Source organism: Sarcophilus harrisii, chromosome 1 (genome assembly GCF_902635505.1).
Source record: "Sarcophilus harrisii chromosome 1, mSarHar1.11, whole genome shotgun sequence".
NCBI classification, from domain to species: domain Eukaryota; kingdom Metazoa; phylum Chordata; class Mammalia; order Dasyuromorphia; family Dasyuridae; genus Sarcophilus; species Sarcophilus harrisii.
The window spans coordinates 404782372-404807241 of NC_045426.1; positions in this window are offsets into that span (position 1 = coordinate 404782372).

Genomic DNA, 24870 nt, shown 5'->3' on the forward strand with positions numbered 1-24870 from the left:
CCACAAACATTCGTGCACATACAGGTCCCTTTCCCTTCTTTATAATCTCTTTGGGATATAATCCCAGTAGTAACACTGCTGGATCAAAGGGTATGCACAGTTTGATAACTTTTTGAGCATAATTCCAAACTACTCTCCAAAATGGTTGGATTCGTTCACAACTCCACCAACAATGCATCAATGTCCCAGTTTTCCCACATCCCCTCCAACAATCATCATTATTTTTTCCTGTCATCTTAGCCAATCTGACAGGTGTGTAGTGGTATCTTAGAGTTATCAACAGTTATTTTTGAAAGGAATTTCTTTTTGTATCTCTTGCTGCTGGACTTTGTTGGTAATATGTAAAAATGCTGATGATTTATGTGGATTTATTTTGTGTCCTGCAACTTTGCTAAAGTTGTGAACTGTTTCTAATAATTTTTTTGTCGATTCCCTAGGTGTAGGTATACCATCATATCATCTACAAAGAGTGATAATTTGGTTTCCTCATTACCTACTCTAATTCCTTTAATCTCTTTTTTCTTCTCATTGCTAAAGCTAATATTTCTAATACAATATTGAATGGTAATATTGATAGTGGGCAACCTTTGTTCACCCCTGTTCTTATTGGGGATGTTTCTAGTTTAACTTCATTATATATGATGCTTGCTGATGGTTTTAGATAGATGCTATTAATCATTTTAAGGAAAACTCCATGTATTCCTCTGTTCTCTAGTGTTTTTTGTTTTGTTTTGTTTTGTTTTTGTTTTTTTGCTGAGGCAATTGGGGTTAAATGATTTGCCTAGGGTCACACACTCTCTAGTGTTTTTAATAGGAATGGGAGTTGGGTTTTGTCAAATGCCTTTTTCTGCATCTAGTGAAATAATATGATTTTTGTTAGTTTGGTTATTGATATAATCAATTACATTAATAGTTTTTCTAATATTGAACTAGTCCTGCATTCCTGGCATAAATACTACTTGATCACAGTGTATTATCCTGATGATAAGTTGCTGTTATCTCTTTGCTAATGCTTTATTTAATATTTTTGTATCAATATTTATTAGGAAAATTGATGTATAATTTTCTTTCTTTGTTTTGACCCTAAAGATCATTTTCAGTGCTTTGCCTATATATATATGCTACATTTTCCCCATCTCTGCACCTAATCTATCAGGAAACTACCAGGCTCCCCTGTTGGATGTGTTCATTTGTTGAAGGTGTAATGGCCACCTCTCCTCTTGCCTGTGAGCTTTTGGCTCATTCTGTAGTGCAGTGCAAGAATGGAAAAAATTACTGTAACTTTACATGTAATTTCTTCTCATCATTCAGTCTGGTGCACATTTGGAGTTTTGCTGAAGTGGTTATATGGGATCTTGTAAAGGACTGAAACTCTGAGTAGATACACTGAAATTAGACAACCGAGCACTTATGGCTAATTACTTACTGGATAATACTCTATTAGCATATACTTGGAAAATGGCCCTTCCCACTATTCTGGACTGGCTCGATCTTTTGGTGTATACAGAGAATTGTGGGAGGGTTTAGGGGGTGGAATAAGACAAGCCAGAGTCACTTTTGCGGTGGATGAGGAGAAGGGAGGTAGTGGAGAGCTTATGTCAATTCCCTTCACTTCTACCCCAAAGCACCAAGAATAAAGACCAAGTTCTTTTGCTTATCCTGACTCCAGCTGATTCTAGGTCATCCAGGGTGCTAACTCGGTCTTCACAAGATCTGAGCAGACAAAAAGTCTACATAATAATTTTTTTAATAAATGCTGGTTGATTGTTTAATTACTGTCTAGGTTTAAGGATAAAATTTCTTAACTTACAGAAGAACAATAAACTAATCAACTAAGCTGAATTGTTACTAGGATGTCTGTAGAGCACAAAATCCAAATAGCTGAGAAAAGTGAGTCAGTTGCTATAACAGACATTAGATTAGGTAGTTCATACTAGATCAAGAAACCTAAATATGGTGAGTTCTGTAAATTAGATCATTTAACCTAACACATGCAGATTCCCCCAGAGGTTTGATTGTTATTGTTATTTTTCTCAAACTTTGTCATAGACAAACTCTGCTAAACCTCCTCTTAATACTATTGTTCTATAAAAAAATAATCAGCAGACTGATTTCAGAAAATCCTGGAAAGACTCCCATGAACTCATATTTAGTAAAATGAGCGGAACCAGGAAAACACTGTACACAGTAATAGCAAGATTATGTAATGATAAGCAATGATAGATTTAGCTCTTCTCAGCAATATATTCATCCAAGACAATTCCAATAGACTTGGGATGGAAAATACCATCCACATCCAGACAAAGAACTTTGGAGATTGAATGTTGGTGTTTTGTTGTTTTTCTTTAAAATATAATAAGAGTTCTCTCTGGGAGAGAGGTTTCTTGGGGAGGTTTTCTGGAGGCAGCCTTAGTATCAGTTAACCACTCCAAATACAGCCAGGTGCTAAAAGTTCAGATCTTTTATTGTGTCCTTCAGTATAGCCTGGTTAGCTTTCTTAGAGGCCTCTTTTTCTGCTTGGTTCCAAGAGCTCTTGCAGCTTTGTCCTTTGCTTCTGCCTCTGCTTTCTTCAGCCTCCAACCAGCACCAAGGTGGAAGATGCAATGAATCTCTCTTGCCTTGGAAAGAGGGTTTGTGGGCTTCCTCCCAGAGTGCTCCTCTCCGACCCCCGGGAATGTTCCCAAGTAACTCTCTTGAAGCTCTAAGAGCTTCCTCTATATATATGATCTCCCAAAGGTTAATTCCTCCTCTGAGAGAGAGGGATTATGGATTATCTCCCAGAGTGACTTCCTAACTTCTACTCTAAGTCAAGTTTCATATACTGATATTCAATTTTTATACATGATATAGATCATTTATATATATAAAGTAAAAAAAGAAACCTTTTTTAAACTCTACTTTCAGGGTTCATATACATATATTTAAGTTTTATCTGTGATATGGATCAATTTTATATATATATATATATATATGTATAGACATATAGATCACTGCACTAAATACATATTAAATATGTAGTACATATATGTGTATTATATATGGCCCTAAGAACTTCAAGGGAAGTGTGAATTCCAATATCTCTTTCTAAAACCTGAAATCTCCCAAACATGTGAACTCCAATGAGTACTTAAATATTTCTTGCTTCTATGAACTCTCTAAAGGTGTGAACACAAACATCGTTTCTATCCATTGTACTTAGTACCTTGCTTCAAGTTATGGCCCAAAATATCTCCTTCTAAGATCAAATCAATCATATTGAACCATGCTAAATTAGATAATTATTGTCTCTATCAACTCTAATGGCTTAACAATTTGTAAAGATTCCAACAATTGAATGTGGATCAAAGCATACTATTTTTACTTTTTTGTTGTTTTTTTTTCTTTCTCATGTTTATCCCTTTTGTTTTGATTTTTCTTTTACACCATGACTAATATAGAAATATATTTAAAATGCTTGCTGTTTTGGGGAAGAGAAAGAAAGAAAGGAAAGGAGAAAAAGAATTTGGAACTCAAATTTTTACAAAAATTAATGTTAAAAACTATGTTTACATGTCATTGGAAAAAATAAAATACTAATAAATGAAATAAAAATAAACTTCCTAACTTCTACTCTAAGTCAAGTTTCATATACTGATATTCAATTTTTATGCGTGACATAGATCATTAATATGTATATAAAGTACAAAAAGAAACCTTTTTTTAACTCTACTTTCAGGGTTCATATACATATATTTAAGTTTTATCTGTGATATGGATCAATTATATATATATATATATATACACACATATGTATAGGCATATAGATCACTGCACTAAATACATATTAAATATGTAGTACATATATATGTATTATATATATTTATGTAGATATAGATGAATAAGGAACAAGCATTTATATAGTGATTATTTTCCAAGCACTGTATTAAGCACTGTTTATAAATATTACACTATAAGTCTCATCTGATCCTCACAACAAACCTGCAAGTTAAGTACTGTTATTATCATCCTTTAACAGTTGAAGAAACTGAGACAGAGGTTAAGTGACTTGCTCGATGGCTCACCTAGTTAGTAAGAGGTGGCTGAAGTTGAACTCAGGGCTTCCTGACTCCATGCCTAGTGCTCTATGTACTGTGCCCCCAGGCCTCCAGGTATGTAAAGAACCTATGGTGATTGTTGTTTGTCCTTCATCCTTAAGAGAACCATGACATCAGGGAGTTGATCCCATGATGTGCAATTGAGTTGGATTTAAATAATGGAGGGCTGGGCAAGGTCAGTTGAAATAGAAACATGGGCCTACAGCTAAAAAGGTAAAAATGTCTCACATTTTTACATAAAAACTTTGGAAAAATGCTTGTGGCAACTCCCTGTCAGTGTAGTCACCTATGACTGAATAGATATATTTTAAGGATTTGCCTGAGGTATTTTGGGATGACAGTTAATATGTCAGAGATAGGCTTTCATCCCAGCTCTTACTGATTCCAAGCCTAACATTGCCTCTACTACTCCATGCTGTGTCCATGTGTATCTGCACAGATGGATTCGTATGGATAGACTAACCCAAAGGACTGTCCTTACAAAGGGCAATCATAATCTGGGCAATATTCTTTTTTATTCACTTTATTTTTCTAATGGGAATGACTATGCCAAAATTTTCTGAGTGATTATGAATTTCTTTGGAAGCTTCATCGTAATCACAGGTATAAGACCTATGAATTCCATGTCTTTCTAGTATTAGAAAGGAAAGATATAAAACCCCTGTTTTCCAGGCATTTCATAGCTACTGAAGATGGAAGGACAGAAGAGAAGATCATATATGCAGAAATATGCAAGTGATGCAAATTAATAGATTTCAGATTATATGTATGTATCTTTGAGGAGTATAAAATGATTGTGCTATGGCTTGCTTGGTTAAATACAATAAATAACAAGATTTCAGATAAGGCTAGTATCTAGCCTATTTCCAGGTACAATTCAAAGAGCTGGTATTAATCTTGCAAGCATGTAGAAAGCATGTTTGAAAATATTAGAGACAGCTTCATTCTCAACACAGCAGCATGACTGAGATAAATGAATAGGTATGAGACTTTTGCTCCAGAAGCCTGGCAGTTCCTAACTGATACCCTTCAACAATGGAAATGACTTTTACATTTTGGCCTGTATAACTGCTCTCCATAAGGACATGTTCCTAAAGAGAATAAGATAGAAACTGATTTGAGCCTTTTTTTTCTAATAATTGAGATTCCTTGATGCAAAAAAAGTATTGGATTAAATATTAAGAAATCAATTTCCAAAAAAGCGTAAGTTTAAATTATTCCTTATCTACCACTAGTTAAGTAAAAGATGTGAATACCAACAACTTTCTTTTAGAAATTAAATCAATGAATAATATTCCTCAAAAAGGTTGGGTTAGGGCAGCTAATAGATAGAGCACCAGCCCTGAAGTCAGGAGGATCTGTATAACACTTCCTAGCTGTGTAGCCTGGGCAAGCCACTTAACCCCAATTGCCTCAGCAAAATGACAAAAAAAAAGTTGTGTTTCAGAGAGGCATTTATGTGTATACATGAAGACACACATATACATGCATGTATATACACATATGCATAAATGTATATATATATGTGTGTGTGTGTGTATACACATTTGTGTATAATTGTTATTTTCCTTTGTTCTTCTATTCCACAGAGCCATAATTAGGATTTTTTTTTTAAATCCAAGGGAAGAGCAGAGTGGAATTAAATTTGCTAACTAAGGGTGAAGTCACCACGAGTAAAGAGGTGTCTGGGGAAAAGCCAAAGGACTAGGGAAAAGATTCCTAACACTGAGGGTAGAAGCTGGTGGAGGAAGTTCAACTGGAGGACAGTTGCTAATGGAAAAGAAGTATGACCTAAAACTATGCTTTTCATACTCTGTAAATTTTAGTGCCCTCCAATAAAGTTCTAGTGTTCCCATCTTAATTATGATTCTCCTAGCCATATATCCATTTTTGTGCTGAAATATGATGCTAAATAACAATTCTGTAAAATCTGATACATTTTCTTAAAATGAATTTTTAAAATCAAATCACATTTCCTGTTTTGGGAGTTTTAAAAATATAAAGTTTATAAAAAAATATAAAGTATAAAATAACTATGCTACTGCTCAACACTTAAAATATTTGTGATGAAAATTTATTACTATCAATCTGATTTGAAACCTCTGAAAGATTAAACTCTACTCTTTTGCTGGAATATTAATATATTCTGACAGCTGCTTTCTGTACATGGGATCTTCTTTTTGAACATAGCATTCTTGTTTCAGTGAAAAGGCATAAAGCAAAACATTCTTGAATGGGTTAAATAACAAACAAAAAAAGATAGGTCCTAAGTATAAATCCCTCCCAAGGAATTAATGCTCTAAACAGAGAAGCATAAAATCACATGTCTGTTTTGAAATCAAGACTAATTATTTATAATTTTCAAGAAAGCAATTTTGAATTGATGAATAATTTGTGAGTTATAAAAGGAAAAAGAAAATAACATGAAACCACATTCAAATATGATGGGTTTTTGTATTCTTTTTAATTTTTTTCTTCAAATCTTCCAGTAGCTAACATGACAGACAGTCTGTTCTGAATAATTTCCTTTTACCATGAGCAAAAATAGTAGAAATAGATAGTATTAAGCTAATTCATTGTCATTAATGATAAATATCAATTGAGAAAGTTATGTAACCTGATTGGAGTCCCAACATATATTTAATTGATCAACTATAATTTAAGTATTGAACATCTCAAAAGGGAAGTTCAGTGGAATATAACACTTTCAAAGAAGCCATCTCCATTTTTTTATATTTTGCTCAGGTAGTTCCATCTCATTTAGGAGAGTCATATCTAAACATGGGTTATAAGAGTTTAACACATATAATTATAGAAGTGTAGTTTAATAAGCATTATAAAAGGATAATGTAGGTATTGAATAATAAGCTATATTATGGGAAATTAAATGTCATAATTTCTGTGTATAAGCTATTAATAAATAACTTGTGGAAATAAAATTTTACAAGACATTAAATCAAAGAACTCATTTAAAATACTTTCCTAAAATAATAGTGTTATGGCAAAAACTAAGCATTGACTAACACCTAACACTCTATACCAAGATAAGCTTCAATTTGGGTTCATAATTAACACATAAATGGTGATCTATAAATAAATTAGGAAAACAAGAGATAGTCTATCTCTCTAACATCTGTGGAGAAGAAAGGACATTATGAAATACGAAATGGATAATTTTGTGAAGTTAAAAAGTTTTACACCAACAAAATCAATGTAGTCAAGATTAGAAAAGAAGCAGAAAACTGGGAAAACTTCTTACATTCAAGGGCTCTGATAAAGGACTCATTTCTAAAATATATAGAGAATTGACTCAAATTTATAAGAATACAAGTGATTCTACAATTGATAAATGGTCAAAATGTCAAACCATTGACAAGTGGTTAAAACTATTTCTAGACATATGAAAAAAAATGCTCTAAATCACTATTGATTTAGAGAAATGCAAATTAAGACAATTCTGAGGTACCACTTCACACCTCTTAAATTGGTTAACGTGACAGGAAAAGATAATGAAAAATGTTGGAAGAGATGTAGGCAGACTAGAACACTAATACATCATTGGTGGAGTTGTGAACTGATCTGACTATTCTAGATAACAATTTGGAACTATGCTCAAAGTATTATCAAACTGTGCATACCATTTGATCCACTAATGTCTCTACTGGGTCTGTATCCCATAAAGGAGGGAAAGGGACCCACATGTGCAAAAATATTTGTAGCAGCCCATTTGTAGTGGCAAGAAACTGGAAACTGAGTGGATTCCCATTAGTTGGGGAATGGCTGAATAAGGTATGATGTATGAGTGTTATGGAATATTATTGTTCTATGAGAAACAGTCACAGGATGATTTCAGAAAATGCTGGACTTACATGAACTGATGCTAAGTAAAGTGCATAGAACCAAGAAAATACTATGCACAACAATAAGAAGATTATGTGATGATCAATTGTGACGGATTTGACTTTTCTTCAATGACGTGATTCAAGCCAATTCCAACATATGTAATGGAGAGAGTTATCTGCACCCAGAGAAAGGATTGTGGGGACTGAGTATGAACCGCCACATAATATTTTCATCTTTTTGTTGTTGTTTTCTTGCTTTTTTGTTTTCTTTCTCATTTTTTCCTTTTTGATCTGACTTTTTTGTGTGTGTATCATGGTAAATGTGAGAATATGTTTAGAAGAACTGTACATGTTTAATCTATATTGATTATTTGCTATCTAGGAGAGGAAATGGAAAGAAGAGAAGAAGAAAAATTGGGATTGCAAGGTTTTGCAAGAGAGAATGTTGAAAACTATTTTTGCATGAATTTTGAAAATAGAAAAGCTACTTGTTTTTTAAAGAATAGTTTTGGATCAAGTGATCCCTATATCTTAACCATAAAAGTGATTTTCCCAAAATGCGCTCTCTAAGTTATGTCAACTTGTTGAAATCCTACCAAGCTCAAATGGTACTTTCACTGTGAAGTTTTCTTTGATTCTCAGGATCAACAATATTCCTAACACAGGTAAGCACTTGGTTCCTTTCTGTCTTATTTAATCACCAAATACACCTTCAGTACCTACTTTGTTTTAGGCACTACACAAATTATCTCAAGCACATACCTATTCATGAATCATATTATATTATAGTTATTTGTGTGTTATCTCTTACTAGTTTTTATGCCCCTTAAGTGCATGTTTTTATTAACCTTTGTATCTCAAGCAACACCAAGCTCGGTGATCTGCATACTTCTAGTACTTAATCCATAATTGGTAAATTTGGGCTTTTAATGAGTCTGAGACTAATTTCAGAAGCCATTAAAGGTTGGTAGATATGATATGAATGCAAGACAGAAGCAAATAAGGGAATTATCCAATTTTTATAATCTTATCAGGCTTTTAAAATGATCATTGACAGAACAATCTTTTTGGGTTATTATGATCTCAATATAGCCCATAATGATGGTTTCTAAAGATAGTATAAAATAAAAAAAAAATCCTCCAGAAGCAAGGATCACAATGAGACAGTCCTTATTATCTTTTGTACCAAGGATTATGGAGATAAATATAAAAATTTCTATAAGTTGGAGTTGTCCTTACTATATTATTCTTACCACTGCTATAGAAGAGTTCTGGACTTTGTGTTATGCATTGCCAGAGCTGAGCCATAATTTTCAGCTGGTTATATCATGGGAGAAGAGTAAGATTTAGTGCCCACTAAAATCTAATTTTCTTTGTTGTTTCCCTTTTTTTTGAGACATAACTCTTATTGTTTAATCCTTACTCTACAGCCAGCATTTACCTGCTTTGTTTCCCCAAGCTCACATCTGCTCTTCCAATTGGCTAGCTAAAAATGTTTGTTTCTGCACTGATACAATCATTTCAAACAATAGGTTGCTGAAGGAATAGGAAAAAGGGCTTTTTTCTTGAAACCAGAATCCAGCTCTTTTTTGTTTTCAGGTGCTGATTCATAGTTGATTTAAACCTTCTTTAAAATGCATGATCCCTTATCACAGTTGACACAGAAGATATGCTTTTCAGAATGGGGGTGGATAAAAGATTGGTCAGATAGAGAATATTCTGAGAATCACAACTTGGGCTGATTCTCAAAAATAATGGATCCCAGCTGCCACAAAAATCATAGCAACTAGTTTTATCCAAAGATGTTCTAGTCAAATACCCTCTTTTTGAGTTCATTTAAATACACTATCTAGAGCCACTTCCCCACAAAATTCTGATTCAACCATTCAAGGAAGCAACCATCCCAGCTGCTCTCAATCAAATGGAGCTGGGAACATTAAGGAGCCATCAATATATTGTGCTATCTGTGTTCTTAGCCCCAGTGACTTTATGGGTCTCTTTCTCCCCACTATGCTGGTAGTTGTATATAGTATCTGGAAAAGATTGGAATCATATACATCATAGAATTTATTTTTCTGCATTATTTTTAGATCAGATAACTTACAATCTAAGTAATTCTTTACTTTTCCTCATAGTCCCACCCTGACCCCATAGCTTTCATCTCTCCAATCCTATCTATCACCAGAGGGGGAAAGATATTATCTGCTAATTTCAAAACCAGGAACCAGTAGGAGGAGGATAGATTCAGATGAGCTGTTAAAAGGAGAACAAATCAGTCATGTTCTCAAATCCTGCATGACAGTGAGAAAAGTGATAACACTCCCCTCCAGTTTTCCATTGAGAAATTATCATTACCACTTTACATTTTTGTACAAAGGAATCTGGTCACAGACTCCATTTTTCACAATTCTTCAAGCCAAGGCAGTCTCATTTACGGATGGAAATTTTCTGAATTTTGCTCTCCAAATGAGATTCTATTAGTTTGTAATGTAGCATTGTTGTCCATTGTGTACTCTGACTGAATGAGGGATTTAAGAAAGACAAAAATTCCTGACTGGTTTCCCTGCCTTCAAAAAGCTCTGGATATGATGATTAAGCATGGGTCATTTATAAATAAATAGAACTTTATAAATTACAGAAAAGATGTTTGCCTTCAAAGTTTTTCCATTTCTATTTTGGAGTCTTACTCCTATTCTGAGATAACCCATTGCATATTGGATCTTTGTGGCAACCTTCCTGTATCTCTCTTTGTATCACTATTCCCCAATTTGGGCCTGTTATTTCATCCATTGAAATAGTTTTATCCTGTATCTCAGTGTATCAAAGACAAACTTTTTACTATTCTACTTAATTCAACAAATATTTTTTGAAATCTCTGCCTCAAAGTGAGTGAAAAGAACCCAAAGAGAAAATTAAGATTGTAAATTAAATTGTTTGTACTCTATAAGTAGAGTACAGGGTATACAAATGAAGGCTCACAAATTATTTCAAGGTGAGAGTTAGCAAATAAGGGAATATTTCACAGAAGTGACAACACCAGAGCTAAGCTTTAAAGGAACTGAGTTTCAAAAGGTCAGTTTGAATAGAGGGACAATTCATAGAGTTACATAGAGTGATAAATAGCACAAAGAAAAGAACTGCTGGGCCTGGAGTCAGGAAGATTTCACCTTCATGAGTTCATTTCTAGCCCCAAGTAAAAGTTCTAGCTACGTGATCCTGCTAAGCCATTTAAGCCTATTTGCCTCAGTTCCTTATCTGTAAAATGAGTTAGAGAAGGAAATGGCAAACTACTCCAAGATCTTTACCAAGAAAACCTTAAATGGGGGTCATGAAAAGTCAGACAAAACTGAAATGGCTTAATAGAAAGGAGATGAATGAAAGCCTCTGATTTGGTGAAGAGGTGGTAGTGCAGAATGACTTGAAAGTAAAATACGTGAGAAGAAAAATGAAATGAGACCAAGAAAGGTTAGTTGAAATCAGACTGCAGAGATCCTTTAAACACTATGTTGTAAAGTTTGCGTTTTGGCCTAGACTCAATTATACACTATTGAAAAATTCAATTTTTTGAATGCCTTTTGCTCTTACAATTACAGTAATTTTCCTATGTTATCAACTTCCCAAAGCCCACCCCACTTCTAACATTGAGTCTTTTCTTGGTAACATAGGAAAAAAAAAAAGTTAAACAAAAACAGTACACATCTTGACTGACAGGATATACAATTTTATAAACTTTAAAGTCCTTTTCATCAATAAATCTATAATCCTAGGATTCTATGGTTTCATTGTGAGAAAAAGGAAGATTAATTTCATTATTTCTTCTCTATCAATTATCTTAATTACACAGTATTCAGTGTTATTTTATTGATCTTTTTGTTTGAACTCTAGTACTCAATATTTAGATTGCTTTGCTATTTGAGTTTACTTCATTTTTCATTACTTCATAAAAGTCTTCCCAAGTTCCTCTGAATTTTTCATATTCATTATTTCTTAAGGTAACAATATTCTATTGTATTTATAATCAACAATCTATTTAAATTTTATTCAATTGATGAACACTCACCTTGTTAATAGTTGTTTCTTTCAAAAAATGCTGTAGTGAAAATTTTAGTTTATATATATTTGTATGAATATATATGCATACATACACATATGTATATGTATATGTTTACACATGTATGCTATTGATAAAGAGCTATGGGATCACCAACCCAAAGAAACACATTTACTTTTTTTTCTCAGCTAATGTTAAATTGTTTTCTAGAAGGAACTCATTTACAATTTTAGGAACAATATATTATTATACTGTCTTCCCACAGCCCATTCAATATTAATTATTTCCATCTTAGTCATTTTTTGTAGGTTTCTGGGTGTGGGGTAAAACCTCTTGGGTTTTTATCATTATCATTATTATTATTATTATTATTATTATCATTAGTGCTTGTCTTCCTGTGAGTTAGAGCAACTTTTCCCATGGTTGCTTATTTTATTTTTATTTTGGAAACTATTTAAAGTTAATGACTACTTATTCATTGTGAAAAGGCTTGTGGTATTATATATTTGTATATTTCCTTCTGTATCTTGTATAGCCAAGCTCCCCTAAAGTTTTTTTTTTTTTTTAATTAGAAAAGTGATAAAGAAAGATTTGTACTTTAGGAAGATTATTTTGGCTTATTGATCACATGTAGCTTTAGTCCTACTCTGCTCAACTAATGTTTTCCTAGAAGGTACTTTTTGTATATTCTTCTTATTCATTTTTTAAAAATTTCCTTTACAGGCCTACTGTTCCTTTCATCATGCTCTTGATTTTTATTAACTTGTGGTCAATGTGCTGGAAAGGTACTTTATTGTTTACTGGCTCTGATTTTATTCTCCATGGAGATTCCAGTTTTATTCCACTGTTGCTTAGTTTTATTATTCACTATGCCCTTCATTTATTAGATATCCTGTCACAGTAGTTAATATCCTGGCATAATCATTGACTATCCTCTCTGGAGCATTTCTAATACTGTGGTATAAAGTTCCGTGTCTAATACTTTTCACTTGGAAGTAAATAAGGTAAAGAAAGGGTTATCATTTTGTCCAGGAAAAAAGGCATTTTGAGAAATAAAGGGAACTATCAAAAGAGAAATAAAAGGATCAAAAGGGAACTGAATGATCACTGACCAATTCATAATCAAAAAAGGATATAAAGAAAATGAAAACAGAGCATGTAATAATGAAAAAAATCTATTAATGTAGCATAGACACTATAGAAATAGTGTCAGAAAAACTGAATAACATATAAAACAAACAGAAAAACCACAGAGTAGATCAAGAAAATTCCATGAACAATATACTTATGCAGGAAGGTATTCAATAAATTGTCTCATGTTATCTTTTGGAGAAAATTGAAGGGCTCTGGAGTAAATGATAGTTTAATTAAAATGATTCAAAAAATTCTGAATTACCAAATTCAAAAAACAGTATATGATGAATCAATGTGAGCTTGATATAGAGTCCTTAGTAATTCAAATATCTAATCCTTGATTGTGTTCTGTTCAACATGTTTATTGTTTAAATGAAGATGAAGATAGCATGCTTTTCAAATTTACAAGTAACAAAAGTATGTAAGAATGGCAAGGGATCTTAGTCATCATCTCTCTAGGATAATAAAAAACACAGATTTAGAGGTGAAAGAGACCTTAGAAGTCATATAGATATACCTGAACAAGACTTGTAACTGAACTTAATAAATTACCATAATAAAGACAGCTAAAATATGTAGTGAATAGAATATTAGACCTGGAATGGGGATGACCTACATTCCAATATAGACTCAGACATTTACTAATAAAGCCTGGGCAAATTGCTTAAGCTCTTTTTACCTCAATTTCATTCATCTACAAAACTGGAATAATAATAGCACAAATCTTATAGAGTTGTTATGAGGATCAAATGAGATCACTATAAAGCACTATAAAGCCCAGTAAGCACTATATGATAAAAACTATATAATCGTTAACCATTATTCATTGATTTTTCTATCTATCATCTATCTTTCTATCTGTCTGTCTGTCTGTCTGTCTATCTATCTACCTGGCTGGCTGTCTATCTATATAGAGGTGAACTTTGAGCAAAGTTGTGGAGAGGGAGATTTAAGCTTAATATAAAGTAAAACTTCCCAGCAATTAGTGCCATGCCATAAGAGATAAGATGCCTCAGTGGGTTCTCTGCTGGCTGGGTGTTTCCAGAGAGGTGCTGAATGATCATTTGTTAATGAAGCTGTAGAAAGGACTTTGGTTGAGCACAAAGAGGCCTGACTGGCTACTTAGAGCTCTTCTAATGTGACTATTCAGAGTAAATTTGTCTTTTAGGTTACATTCCCTGCCCCTGCCCCTGAATTTTTTACTTTAGGGATTAACAATTTTAGAAGAGAAATTTATATAAAAAGGAATGTCCTGGGAGGGAATTAGTTAAAAATGAGTTGGCACTGAGTCTTCTGAAAGACTGCAAATGATTGGACATTTTGAGTAGCAGCTGGGGAAAAAAAGAAAAGAAAAAGAGCAAGTTAAGGGAAACACAGCTCATCTTGGCTAGCCAAGAAAACCAAACAATTCTCCTCAATTTTTTCTCTAAAGTGACTCAAAATGTGCAACAAAAATTAGCTCTCAGAAGACATTTGCTTTAATATATTAAAAAAAAAGTTGAGGAGGATAGGAACTCTGATAAGGTTTTGTGAAAAGGAGAAGTGTGATCTGGGAGAAAATCTTGTGGCATTTATTCATTCATTCATTCATTCATCCATCCATCCATTCATCTAACAACCATTTAGTAACTCTTTGCTGCATGCTAAATGCTGATGATGCAAAGATATAAGTGAAACAGTTTTGTCCATCAAGGAACTTAAATGCATAGAGAAGTGAGGTGGTGTGGAGAAGGGTGGAAGAATAGCACAGCACACACTCAGACAAGGAAATATATGCTTATGCATATCTAAATAAATGTACATACACATGAATCCATGTATACACGTCTGTATTATACAAATATGAGTATATAATATAATGCATATTATATATACATAACTTAATTCAAAGTAATTTGGTAGGTAGTATACTAGTAAGTGAGTGCATCATGGCAATCAAAGCTGTATAATAATAAATGATAGGATGGGATGCTTAGCCCTTTGCAGTTTTGCCTTCCCACTGCCTTACTGTGTGGAGAAATTTCATTCTCTCTAAGTGTCTTACATGTGTCACTCACTAAGTGGTGACTGGGCTCAGCTCCAGGCATGTTTGATTTTTGCTGTTGGGTAGGGAACCTTCTTTTTGCTATGTGACTTTAAACAAAATTAATGGAGAACTGAACAAAGGAAAACGTTTGGGGTCCTCCTTTGCAGATGATTTTCTATATGTATCTGTTTTATTACTTGAAATAATTCTGAAAAAAAAAAGAAAAAATATATAAGAGATCTACACAGGTTCTAGCTTGTATAAGGGAAAATGACCTAATTGTCATGATCTCCTTTATTTGGGCTATTCCTTAAATTTTTCCTGGAGTAGACTTTGCTCTCATAAACAGAGATCAATCATTCTCCTTACTTAAAGTTCATTGATTCAGATGCTCAGCAAGTGAAACAATGCTTTCTCTGTGAACTTCAGTTTTCCCTTATTATTTTGGTGAGAATGGGTGTAAAGAGAGAACAAAATCCTATGATATCTTCATATAGAAATTGAAGTTAAAACACAAATAACTCCCAACAAGGAAAAAAATGACTTTGCCCCATACCTCACATTTACATAAAACTTTTTCTTCCCCTAAGGAATTGTTACCTGATGCTAAGGAATTGCATTAATTATATATTTCTTTATCCATTCCTCACTCCATGCAGAAAGAGAATGACTCACATCTCATCAGTATCCATTGTCCCTGGATGTCTCCTTCTAATTAACAGCTGGAGAGTCCCTCCCAGAACCTCCATTTATGGAGTAAGTCCTAATCAATCATCTCTTCATTTCCCACCTGATTGCATGCCACTGGACTTTTCTATCAAGCCTCTGTAACTGTATAACTTTCCTTTTTAACTTTCTTTCATGTGGGTTCTTTCTCCCTGTGTTTTGCTTTTATTTGCATCCCCAGCACTCAGCACAGTGCATGATATATACTATATACTTGATAAATTCTTCATGACTGAGTTAAATAATTTTTTAGAATCTGGAACATCCTAAGGCAACATAGTGAAAACAGTGCATACAAACCTCCAAACTAGGGACACACTCTTCCACATTCTACATACATAGAACCAAGGGGATGGGGGGAATGTGCTCAGAATTAGAGAGATCACGTGTGACAGATATAACTCAAATTTCTTCTTTGTTAACAGTCCTTTTCTTTGTGGAACCTTCATAAATTTCCTCATATATATATATATATATACAAGTATTTTATATGTAGCTTTCTTCTGATCTTATAGAGTCCTGTCTTTCTTTACATCACCCACTTTGTGCAGGGACATAGCTACCAAAACCTAATTAAACATTCAAATCTTCAACTTTTAAAAGTTCATAACGTTACACCAGTCAGGGTTGAGGGAGACAAATACTCTCCCTGCTCCCCTCACCTAAGAGTTTCCCTCCCATGGACTTAATTGAAAGTACTCTTATCACTAAGGGTGGGTTACAACTGGGATCCTATATTGTATATTAGGTTTTTATTTTAAGCTCCACAAGAAAAAATGTGAACAACTTTTCATCCATCCCAATTTATTTCCTGTGTTCATATCTACCCTACCTCTAAGTGACCCAATATAAGTCTGGGACAGTTTATGCTTCTGTTTGATTGATCAATCAAGAACTATTGATCTTCTGTGTTTGCTTGGAGTGGGGATCAATTTTTACATAGGAATTTACATATTTATTCTTTTTCTAACATAAACAAGCAAAATTTTTCCAAATACTAAATAAATTGACTACAAAGAAATACACATATGTGTTGAAAGCATTATAAAGTTTACAAAAATATAGGAAAACAGAGAAACAGAGAGAGATGGATGCTTGAGGGAATTCTTGATCATCGATAGACTCTGTCTCAGAGAACTAGGACGTGTTTCATGTTTCCTAATTTTCAAAGGTATTTGACTTAAAGCATTGGAAATTTAATGTAATTCCTAAAATTATCTATATCCTATCTTTGAATTAATACTTGTTATGATGTTCACAAGAGTGCTAACTGATTTTAGGTGTTGGAAATTTATGAAATCATTATATATTCATGAGGCGGAAGGGGGTGAGTAGCTAGGTAGCTTAGTGAATAGATTACTGAAGCTAAACTCAGAAATATTCATCTTCCCGAGTTCAAAACTGGTTGCAGACAATTAATAGCTATGTGACCCTGAGCAAGTCTCTTAACCCTGTTTGACTTAGTTCCCTCACCTATAAAATGAACTGGGGAAAAAAAAAGACAATGCACTCAAGTATCTTTGCCAAGAAAACCTCTAATGAAATCACAAAGAATCAGACATGACTCAAAAATCACTCAACAACATATTTGTTCAACTTTATTATACGGCTGTTACAAATAAGTGTTAATGAAGTTTACACCTTTAAGGGTAAAAATGTTATTGGGTTTTTAAAAATAATTTTAATGATGTAAATGAAAATATTTGTCATGTATATTATAAATTTTCTTTCATTTTAGCATAATTTTAGTCCCATATTTCTGACATTTTGCTGCATATCTTCCCCCCAACTTGATATGTCACAAATCTAGTTCAATTTCTTTTTACCCAGTCCCATAATACTTCTTATCTTACCTATTTCTATCGATAGCACAATCATTTTCCATATCACTATATGGGAACTTGGCATACATCTTTGATTCTTTACACTCTTTTGCACCGTACCTATATTCCATAAATTGCTAAATCCTGGCAATTCTAATTCCTTGATCTTTCTTTTATCTATCCCCTCTTTTTAATTATATTATTGTTACTCATTCCATGATTACTATCATACTAACTTTCTAACCAGTATTTCTATCTCTTGTCTCTTCTTTCTTTCATCCATCTTTCACATAAATGATATTCATATTCATAACTCAATGATCTGACTGTGGTTCTCTGTGCTCAGAAGTATACAGTGGCTCCCTATTGCATACCAACTAAATTTCATAGTATTTGGGCAGTAGTTTCAAAATTGTATGTACTAGTGGCCTTCTCTATTTAAAAAGGGAAAAGAAAACTGTCCTTCCCCAACACTTTTCATATAATTTTATACAAATGAGTTTCCTTGCTCATATTTTATCTACATAAATTAAGAATACATTATAATTTTATAACACAAATATTAGCAAAAAAAGTGATATATTTACTATCATAGAGTTATACCCTTAAAAGATAGAAGACCATCTAGTCCAGGTTCCTCCTTTTACAATTAATTTACCTAGAGACCAGAGTAATCAAGTAACTGTGACACAGGCAGGAATTGAATCCAAACTCTTCAATTTCCAATCCAGCATTTTTTTTATTATAGCTTTTTATTTACAAGATATATGCATGGGAAATTTTTCATCATTGACAATTGCAAATCCTCTTGTTAGAATTTTTTCCCTCTTTCTCCCCACCCTTTCCCCCAGATGTCAGGTTTACCAATTCATGTTAAATATGTTAAAGTATAAGTTAAATACAATATACGTATACATGTCCAAACAATTATTTTGCTGCACAAAAAGAATCAGACTTTGAAATGTCATACAATTAACCTGTGAAGGAAATCAAAAATGCAGGTGGACAAAAATAGAGGGATTGGGAATTTTATGTAGTGGTTCATAGTCATCTCCCAGAGTTCTTTCACTGGGTGTAGCTGGTTCAGTTCATTACTGCTCTATTGGGACTGATTTGGTTCATCTCATTGTTGAAGAGGGTCATGTCCATCAGAATTGGTCATCATATAGTATTGTTGTTGAAGTGTATAATGATCTCCTGGTTCTGCTCATTTCAATTAGCATCAGTTCATGTAAGTCTCTCCAAACCTCTCTGTATTCATCCTGCTGGTCATTTCTTAGAGAACAATAATATTTCATAACATTCACATACCACAATTTATTCAGCCATTCTCCAATTGATGGGCATCCATTCATTTTCCAGTTTCTAACCACTATAAACAGTGCTGCCACAAACATTTTGACACATACAGGTCCCTTTCCCTTCTTTAGTATCTCTTTGGGATATAAACCCAGTAGTAGCACTGCTGCATCAAAGGGTATGCACAGTTTGATAGTTTTATGAGCATAGTTCCAAATCGCTCTCCGGAATGGCCAATCCAGCATTTTTTACACTATTTTGTTGTTACTCTGACAGGCAAAAGAGAAAAACAGAATAGTCCTAAATTCTACAATATACCTCCCTTCTTTTCTACATTTAAACCTCTAGTGAAAGTCACAGGTACATTGGACTGGAAGTAGAGAAAAGCTATGAAGCTGTTAATTTGTTCTAAAGTAGGCACAAGTGTGACCTCATCATTCCTTCTAGCTATAACAGCAGCCTTCACACAATAGACAATCAAAGGTATGATAGAAAGACATGAGTGGCTAATACCAGAGTCACTGAACACTGACGTTCATGTGCCTTACCACAGGAAGCCCTTTACAGACCATATGTCCACAGGGATTAACATGGACTATGGCCTGATCAACTGTATTGCAGGATTGAAGAGAGAATTTATTGGCATAGAATATGCATTTGCCATAAGCACACAACTACTCTTTCAAACAGTGGGTTGCAATTTTCTCTACAGTGGGGAAAGGGAAGGATTTCCATGGATTGCTTACTTTAGCCTGAACTTATCTTGTTTTTTATTGCCTTCATGCTGCTATGTGCACTACCTTGAATAGTCTCCTACCTTCATTGCCCGCCTTCTGAAATGTGTTCCATTCTTTAAAGCCCAGCTCTGGTCAAGAGATAAAAACCTTGAAAATCCTCTTGTGTTCAAAACTTTCAATTTACTAATAAGGAAAGTGGTACCCAAAGAACTGCAACCATTTGTACAAGGTCATATGGACAGCAAGTTGTTAGTGGTAAAAATGGGATTCAAATCTATATCCTCTGAATACAAATTCAATGATCTATTCATATTTCACTGCAGTTAATGTTCTATGTGATTTCATTATTTGAAGTCCTCCCATTAGACTATGATTTCTCTGAAGGGTAAGAATTCTGTGTTGTTTCATGCCAGTAAATAACAGTACATTTTTAAAGTTTTAAATTTTTTTTAAAGTTTGAAACAGGGATATCAAACATATTAATATTTTTGAAGTATCAGGGTCTTTGTCAATTATTTTATTTGCTTTACCATATTGTCATTGGCTGGTAGTAAAGCTCTTTACCAATTCATTGAATGATTCAACAGCACTAGCCATTCAGTTCCTCCCTCCCTCCCTCCCTCCTTCCTTTCTTCCCTCCTTCCTTCCTTCCTTCCTTCGTTTATTTTTTCTTTCTTTCTTTTTCTTTCTTTCTTCCTTCCTTCCTTCCTTCCTTCCTTCCTTCCTTCCTTCCTTCCTTTCTTTCTTTCTTTCTTTCTTTCTTTCTTTCTTTCTTTCTTTCTTTCTTTCTTTCTTTCTTTCTTTCTTTCTTCCTTCCCTCCTTCCTCTCTCCCTCATCCTTCCCTCTCTTCCTGCCTCCCTCCTTTCCTTTCTCCCTTCTTTTCTCTCTCTCTGTTTCTCTCTCTTCATTCCTTCCTTCTTTTTTCATTTCTTTTCTTCCTTCTTTACTGTCATCTTCCTCAACATGACTAAGATGAATATTTTTTGCATGATTTCACATATATAATTTATCTAAAATTACTTGTCTTCTTAAGGAAGTGTGATGGGAGAGAATAAGGGCAAGAATTTAAACCTCAAAATAAAAAAATGTTAAAAAAAACCACATTACATTAAAAATTGCATTAGATATAATTTTTATTACATGTGATCAGAAAAATAATGAAATTAATTAGAAAAAACCTCTGGTTATTGATTTGAAGCAGTCTTTCTAACCTTAAAAAAGATTCACGTATCATCTTCCCACATAGAAAGAAAGGTAAATAGCTTAACTTTATGGAGTTTGTTTGGTTTGTCTTTCATATTTACCTTTTTGTGCTCTTAAATCTTCTATTTGAAAGTCAGATTTTCTATTCACCTCTGGTCTTTTCTCAAGAAATGCTTTAACATCCTTTATTTCATTAAAGATCCATTGGACCAATTCTACTATTTAAGGTGTTACATTTCTATGCCTCTTTCACCAAGCTAAAATTTTTCATAATTTTCTTCCATTGCTTTCATGTTTTCATTATCATCTCTATCATTCTTATTTGATCTTGAAATTCATTTTTAGTTCCTTTATGAATTTTTGTTGAGCTTGTGCCAAATTTACATTTTTCATTAAGGATTTGCTTGTAGTTGTTTTGAGTTCATTGTTTTCTTCTGAGTTTGTGTCCTGATCTTTCCTGTCACTATAGAGGTCAGGGTCTTTTTTATTGTCTGCTCATTTTTCCACTCTATTTTTTGGTTTGGAACTTTATGTTGAATTTGGGCTCTGTGCTTCAGGTTTTTTCATCTTGATGTCTTCAGAGCTAGTTTTTGAAGTTTTTGGTGCTTCCAAAGTGGTGTGATATGGAGAGAGATGTGGTCAGTGCTCTCCTGGAACTCTGGTCCTTACCCAGAAAGGATCCTCTGAAATTGCAATTGATACTGCTTTCATTACCTTTGTTCCCTTGGGACCAGAAACAATACTGTTCCTCACGGTCCCTGATCTCTTGGTTTTGAAACATTATATGTTCTTTCACATCTTCTAAACAGAAAGAAATTCTCTTTGTCCTTGAATTGTGACTCAGAAGTAGATATGGACAATGGAGTTGCCAAACCATATCTCATCCTACATCTGTTGCTTTCACAGAGGTATTCTGTAATCTCATTCTGACTGGTTACCAGGTCATTCTTTGGCTTGAGAGCCCCTTTTTATACTTGGAGCTCATTCCCTACAAGTAATCTAAAAGCAAGACAGAATAGTATAATTTTTCTGACTAAAATTATTTTTTGGTAATATTAAGTAAAGTGAACAGAACTAAGAGAACATTGTACACAACAACAAGATTATGTGATTATCAATTGTGATGGATGTGGCTCTTTTAAAAATTGAGGTGACTAAGGCCAGTTCTAATAGACTTGTGATGAAGAAAGCCATCTGCATCCAGAAAGAGGACTGAATGTGGATAACAACAAAATATTTTCATCTTTTTAAAAAGGTGGTGTTATTGTTGTTTGCTTGCTTGTTTTTTTTCTCATTTTCCCCCTTTTGATCTGATTTTTCTTGTGCAGCATGATAAATGTAGAAATATCTTTAGAAGAATTACAAGTTTAACCTATATTGGATTATTTACTATCTAAGGTAGGAAAAGGGAGAGGGAAAAAAATTTGGACCACAAGGTTTTATAAGGGTGAATGTTGAAAACTATCTTTGCATGTATTTTGAAAAACAAAAAGCTAGTATTATGAAAAAAATTAAAATTAAACTACTCTCTGGGATTCCAGAGGAATGGTTTACATTTGTTTTTCAGGTCTGGCTTGGTATTAAGGAAATACATTATCAAGAATATGACTTCATATTTATACTAATAAGTCTGTCCTTTGTTTTGAAATACTAAGTTTTCTCTCTTTGCAAGTTGTATATTTTAAACTTTATCAGTTAAAATAATAGTCTGCCAAGGATGTAATATAATTATAAAATTAACAATAATTCACCTCAATGTGTAAAATTTATAGTATGCTAAAATATGAAAGTAACTGATGTTTAAGCATACTGTCCAAATTTTGAGAACAAAGTCATGACATCTAGAAAAATAATCATAGCAATCTATAATAAATTAAAAGCAGAGATTTCAATCATGTACTAACTTGGCTTGGTTTTCTTTTTTTTTAAGCTAATTTTCAATTGTCATTATCAGAGATTCTAACCTTAAATTGTTCTAAACATGGGTTTCATTCTAGGATTTGTTTTGTCTACAGTATTCCTAAAGAAACCAGTGGTTAATGATCTGCTCCTTAAAACACTAAGCAGCTAACAAACCAGACAGATAGAAGAAGGCCTAATGACTGGCTTCAGTGGGATTACTGCTTCATTAAGGCTGCTTCTGTCAGCCTGTCAATCATCAATGCCAAATGGAGCAAGGTCAAGTTAAACTTTATTTGTGTGACCCCTCCCTCGAAGAAAATGTGGCCTTGTTTTGTTTGCAAGTCAGATTGACTTTTGAATTTGATGTTTTTTTGTCAAGTTCCGAAAAGAAATGTATTTCTATTGTTATTAATGTTGACATATTCATCTTAGAAGCTGAAATGCCATGAGGTTAGTTCTTTAAAAAAGAAATTAAGAACAGTAAATATTTTGTCTCTCCTTTCTCTCCCATTTTAAACCATAAACTATACAGTACCAAGTGAAGGAATTTTTTGCAAACACCTAGTTCTTTTGTTTAATTTAGATAGTTTGAGTAATTTGGGACCAAAGTTTTCTAATTTTGTGTGTGTGTGTGTGTGTGTGTTTTCTCCTGAATTATTCTTTTAAAGTCTAAACCAGCTGTGTACTAGACATTCACTTGATCATGAAGAAAAGCAATTTGAGTTTCTAGTTATGAGTACAAATTCAGTAAGAATTTACATGATTCTGAGTCAATCAAGGCAGGAATATCCTCTGACTTCATATATTTTTAAACTTTGGGAGCTTTCACAAACTTCTGCAATCACTTATTGTGACATGGTGGTATCTAGAAAGTCATGTCTCAGAAAGTCCTAACAATTCCTATCAAGTTGTAGAGATGAATATTAATGGCAATAGCTTTTTAAACCATTGTTGGAGGAACAACAAAGCATATTTAAAGATGTTCACCACTGGATTAATTGAAAAATGATGATTTTGGGGAAACACAATAATTTTTACAGACTGTTAAGTATTAGAAATATTGAAATCTATGTGGATGAAAAGAGAATATATACCAATAAAATCATGGATCCTTGATGTATTGAAATAGGAAGATGCATTTGAAATGAATACAAGGAATTCAGAGAACTATAGGAAGATTTTTTATGATGTGATGGAGAGAAAATTTAAGCCATATTATACGCATAAGTCAAAAATAATAACTTTAAAAGGTATCTGTACTTTGATTAGTTATACTGACCAATCCCTATCCCATAGAATAAATAACAAATTGTTCTTCCTTCCTTGGACAGAATGGTAACCACTACCTCTTCTGTGTCCATAATTTTAGTTTTTTTCTTTTCTTTTCAAGAATGCATTTAATACAGGGTGGTACACCAGGAAATTATTTATGAAAAAATAAGAAAGATACAGTGTAAGCTTCTGGAGAGAAGAGACTGTACTTCATTTTTGCCTCTAACGCCCGTCACAGGGTAGGTTCTTAATATATACTTGTTGACTTATGGAGTTTCTTTAACACCACCTCTGACTTTGTTGACATAGGGAATTCTTGGTGAGAAAGTTACTCTGTGATGAAGATCAGCATCTTTTCTGAACTTTAGAGTCTTAAAGAGGTGTCTCAGAAACTACAAATTTGTCCAGAATCTCAGTTAATATGTATAGAGCTTGAAACCTGTGCTACCTTCCTTATGCCAACTCTATTCATTGTACATGCTGCCTTTCACTGGGTGCTGTGATTGATCAATGGAATTTACAGGAATTCACATGCATATATGAAAACTGGCCAATTTGCAGAAAAATGGGATCATACAATCTTTTCCCAGAATAAGAGGTGGTTCTCTAATTCTCAGACTTTCTAGTTAATCAAAGTCAAGTTCTCCAAAACTTAATATCTCATGAATATTTTACAAGGGGTTAATTCCCTTTAAAATAAAATAAAACCTTGCTTATTATAGCCTGAAGTGACTTTATTCTGAATAGCAACTATATATAT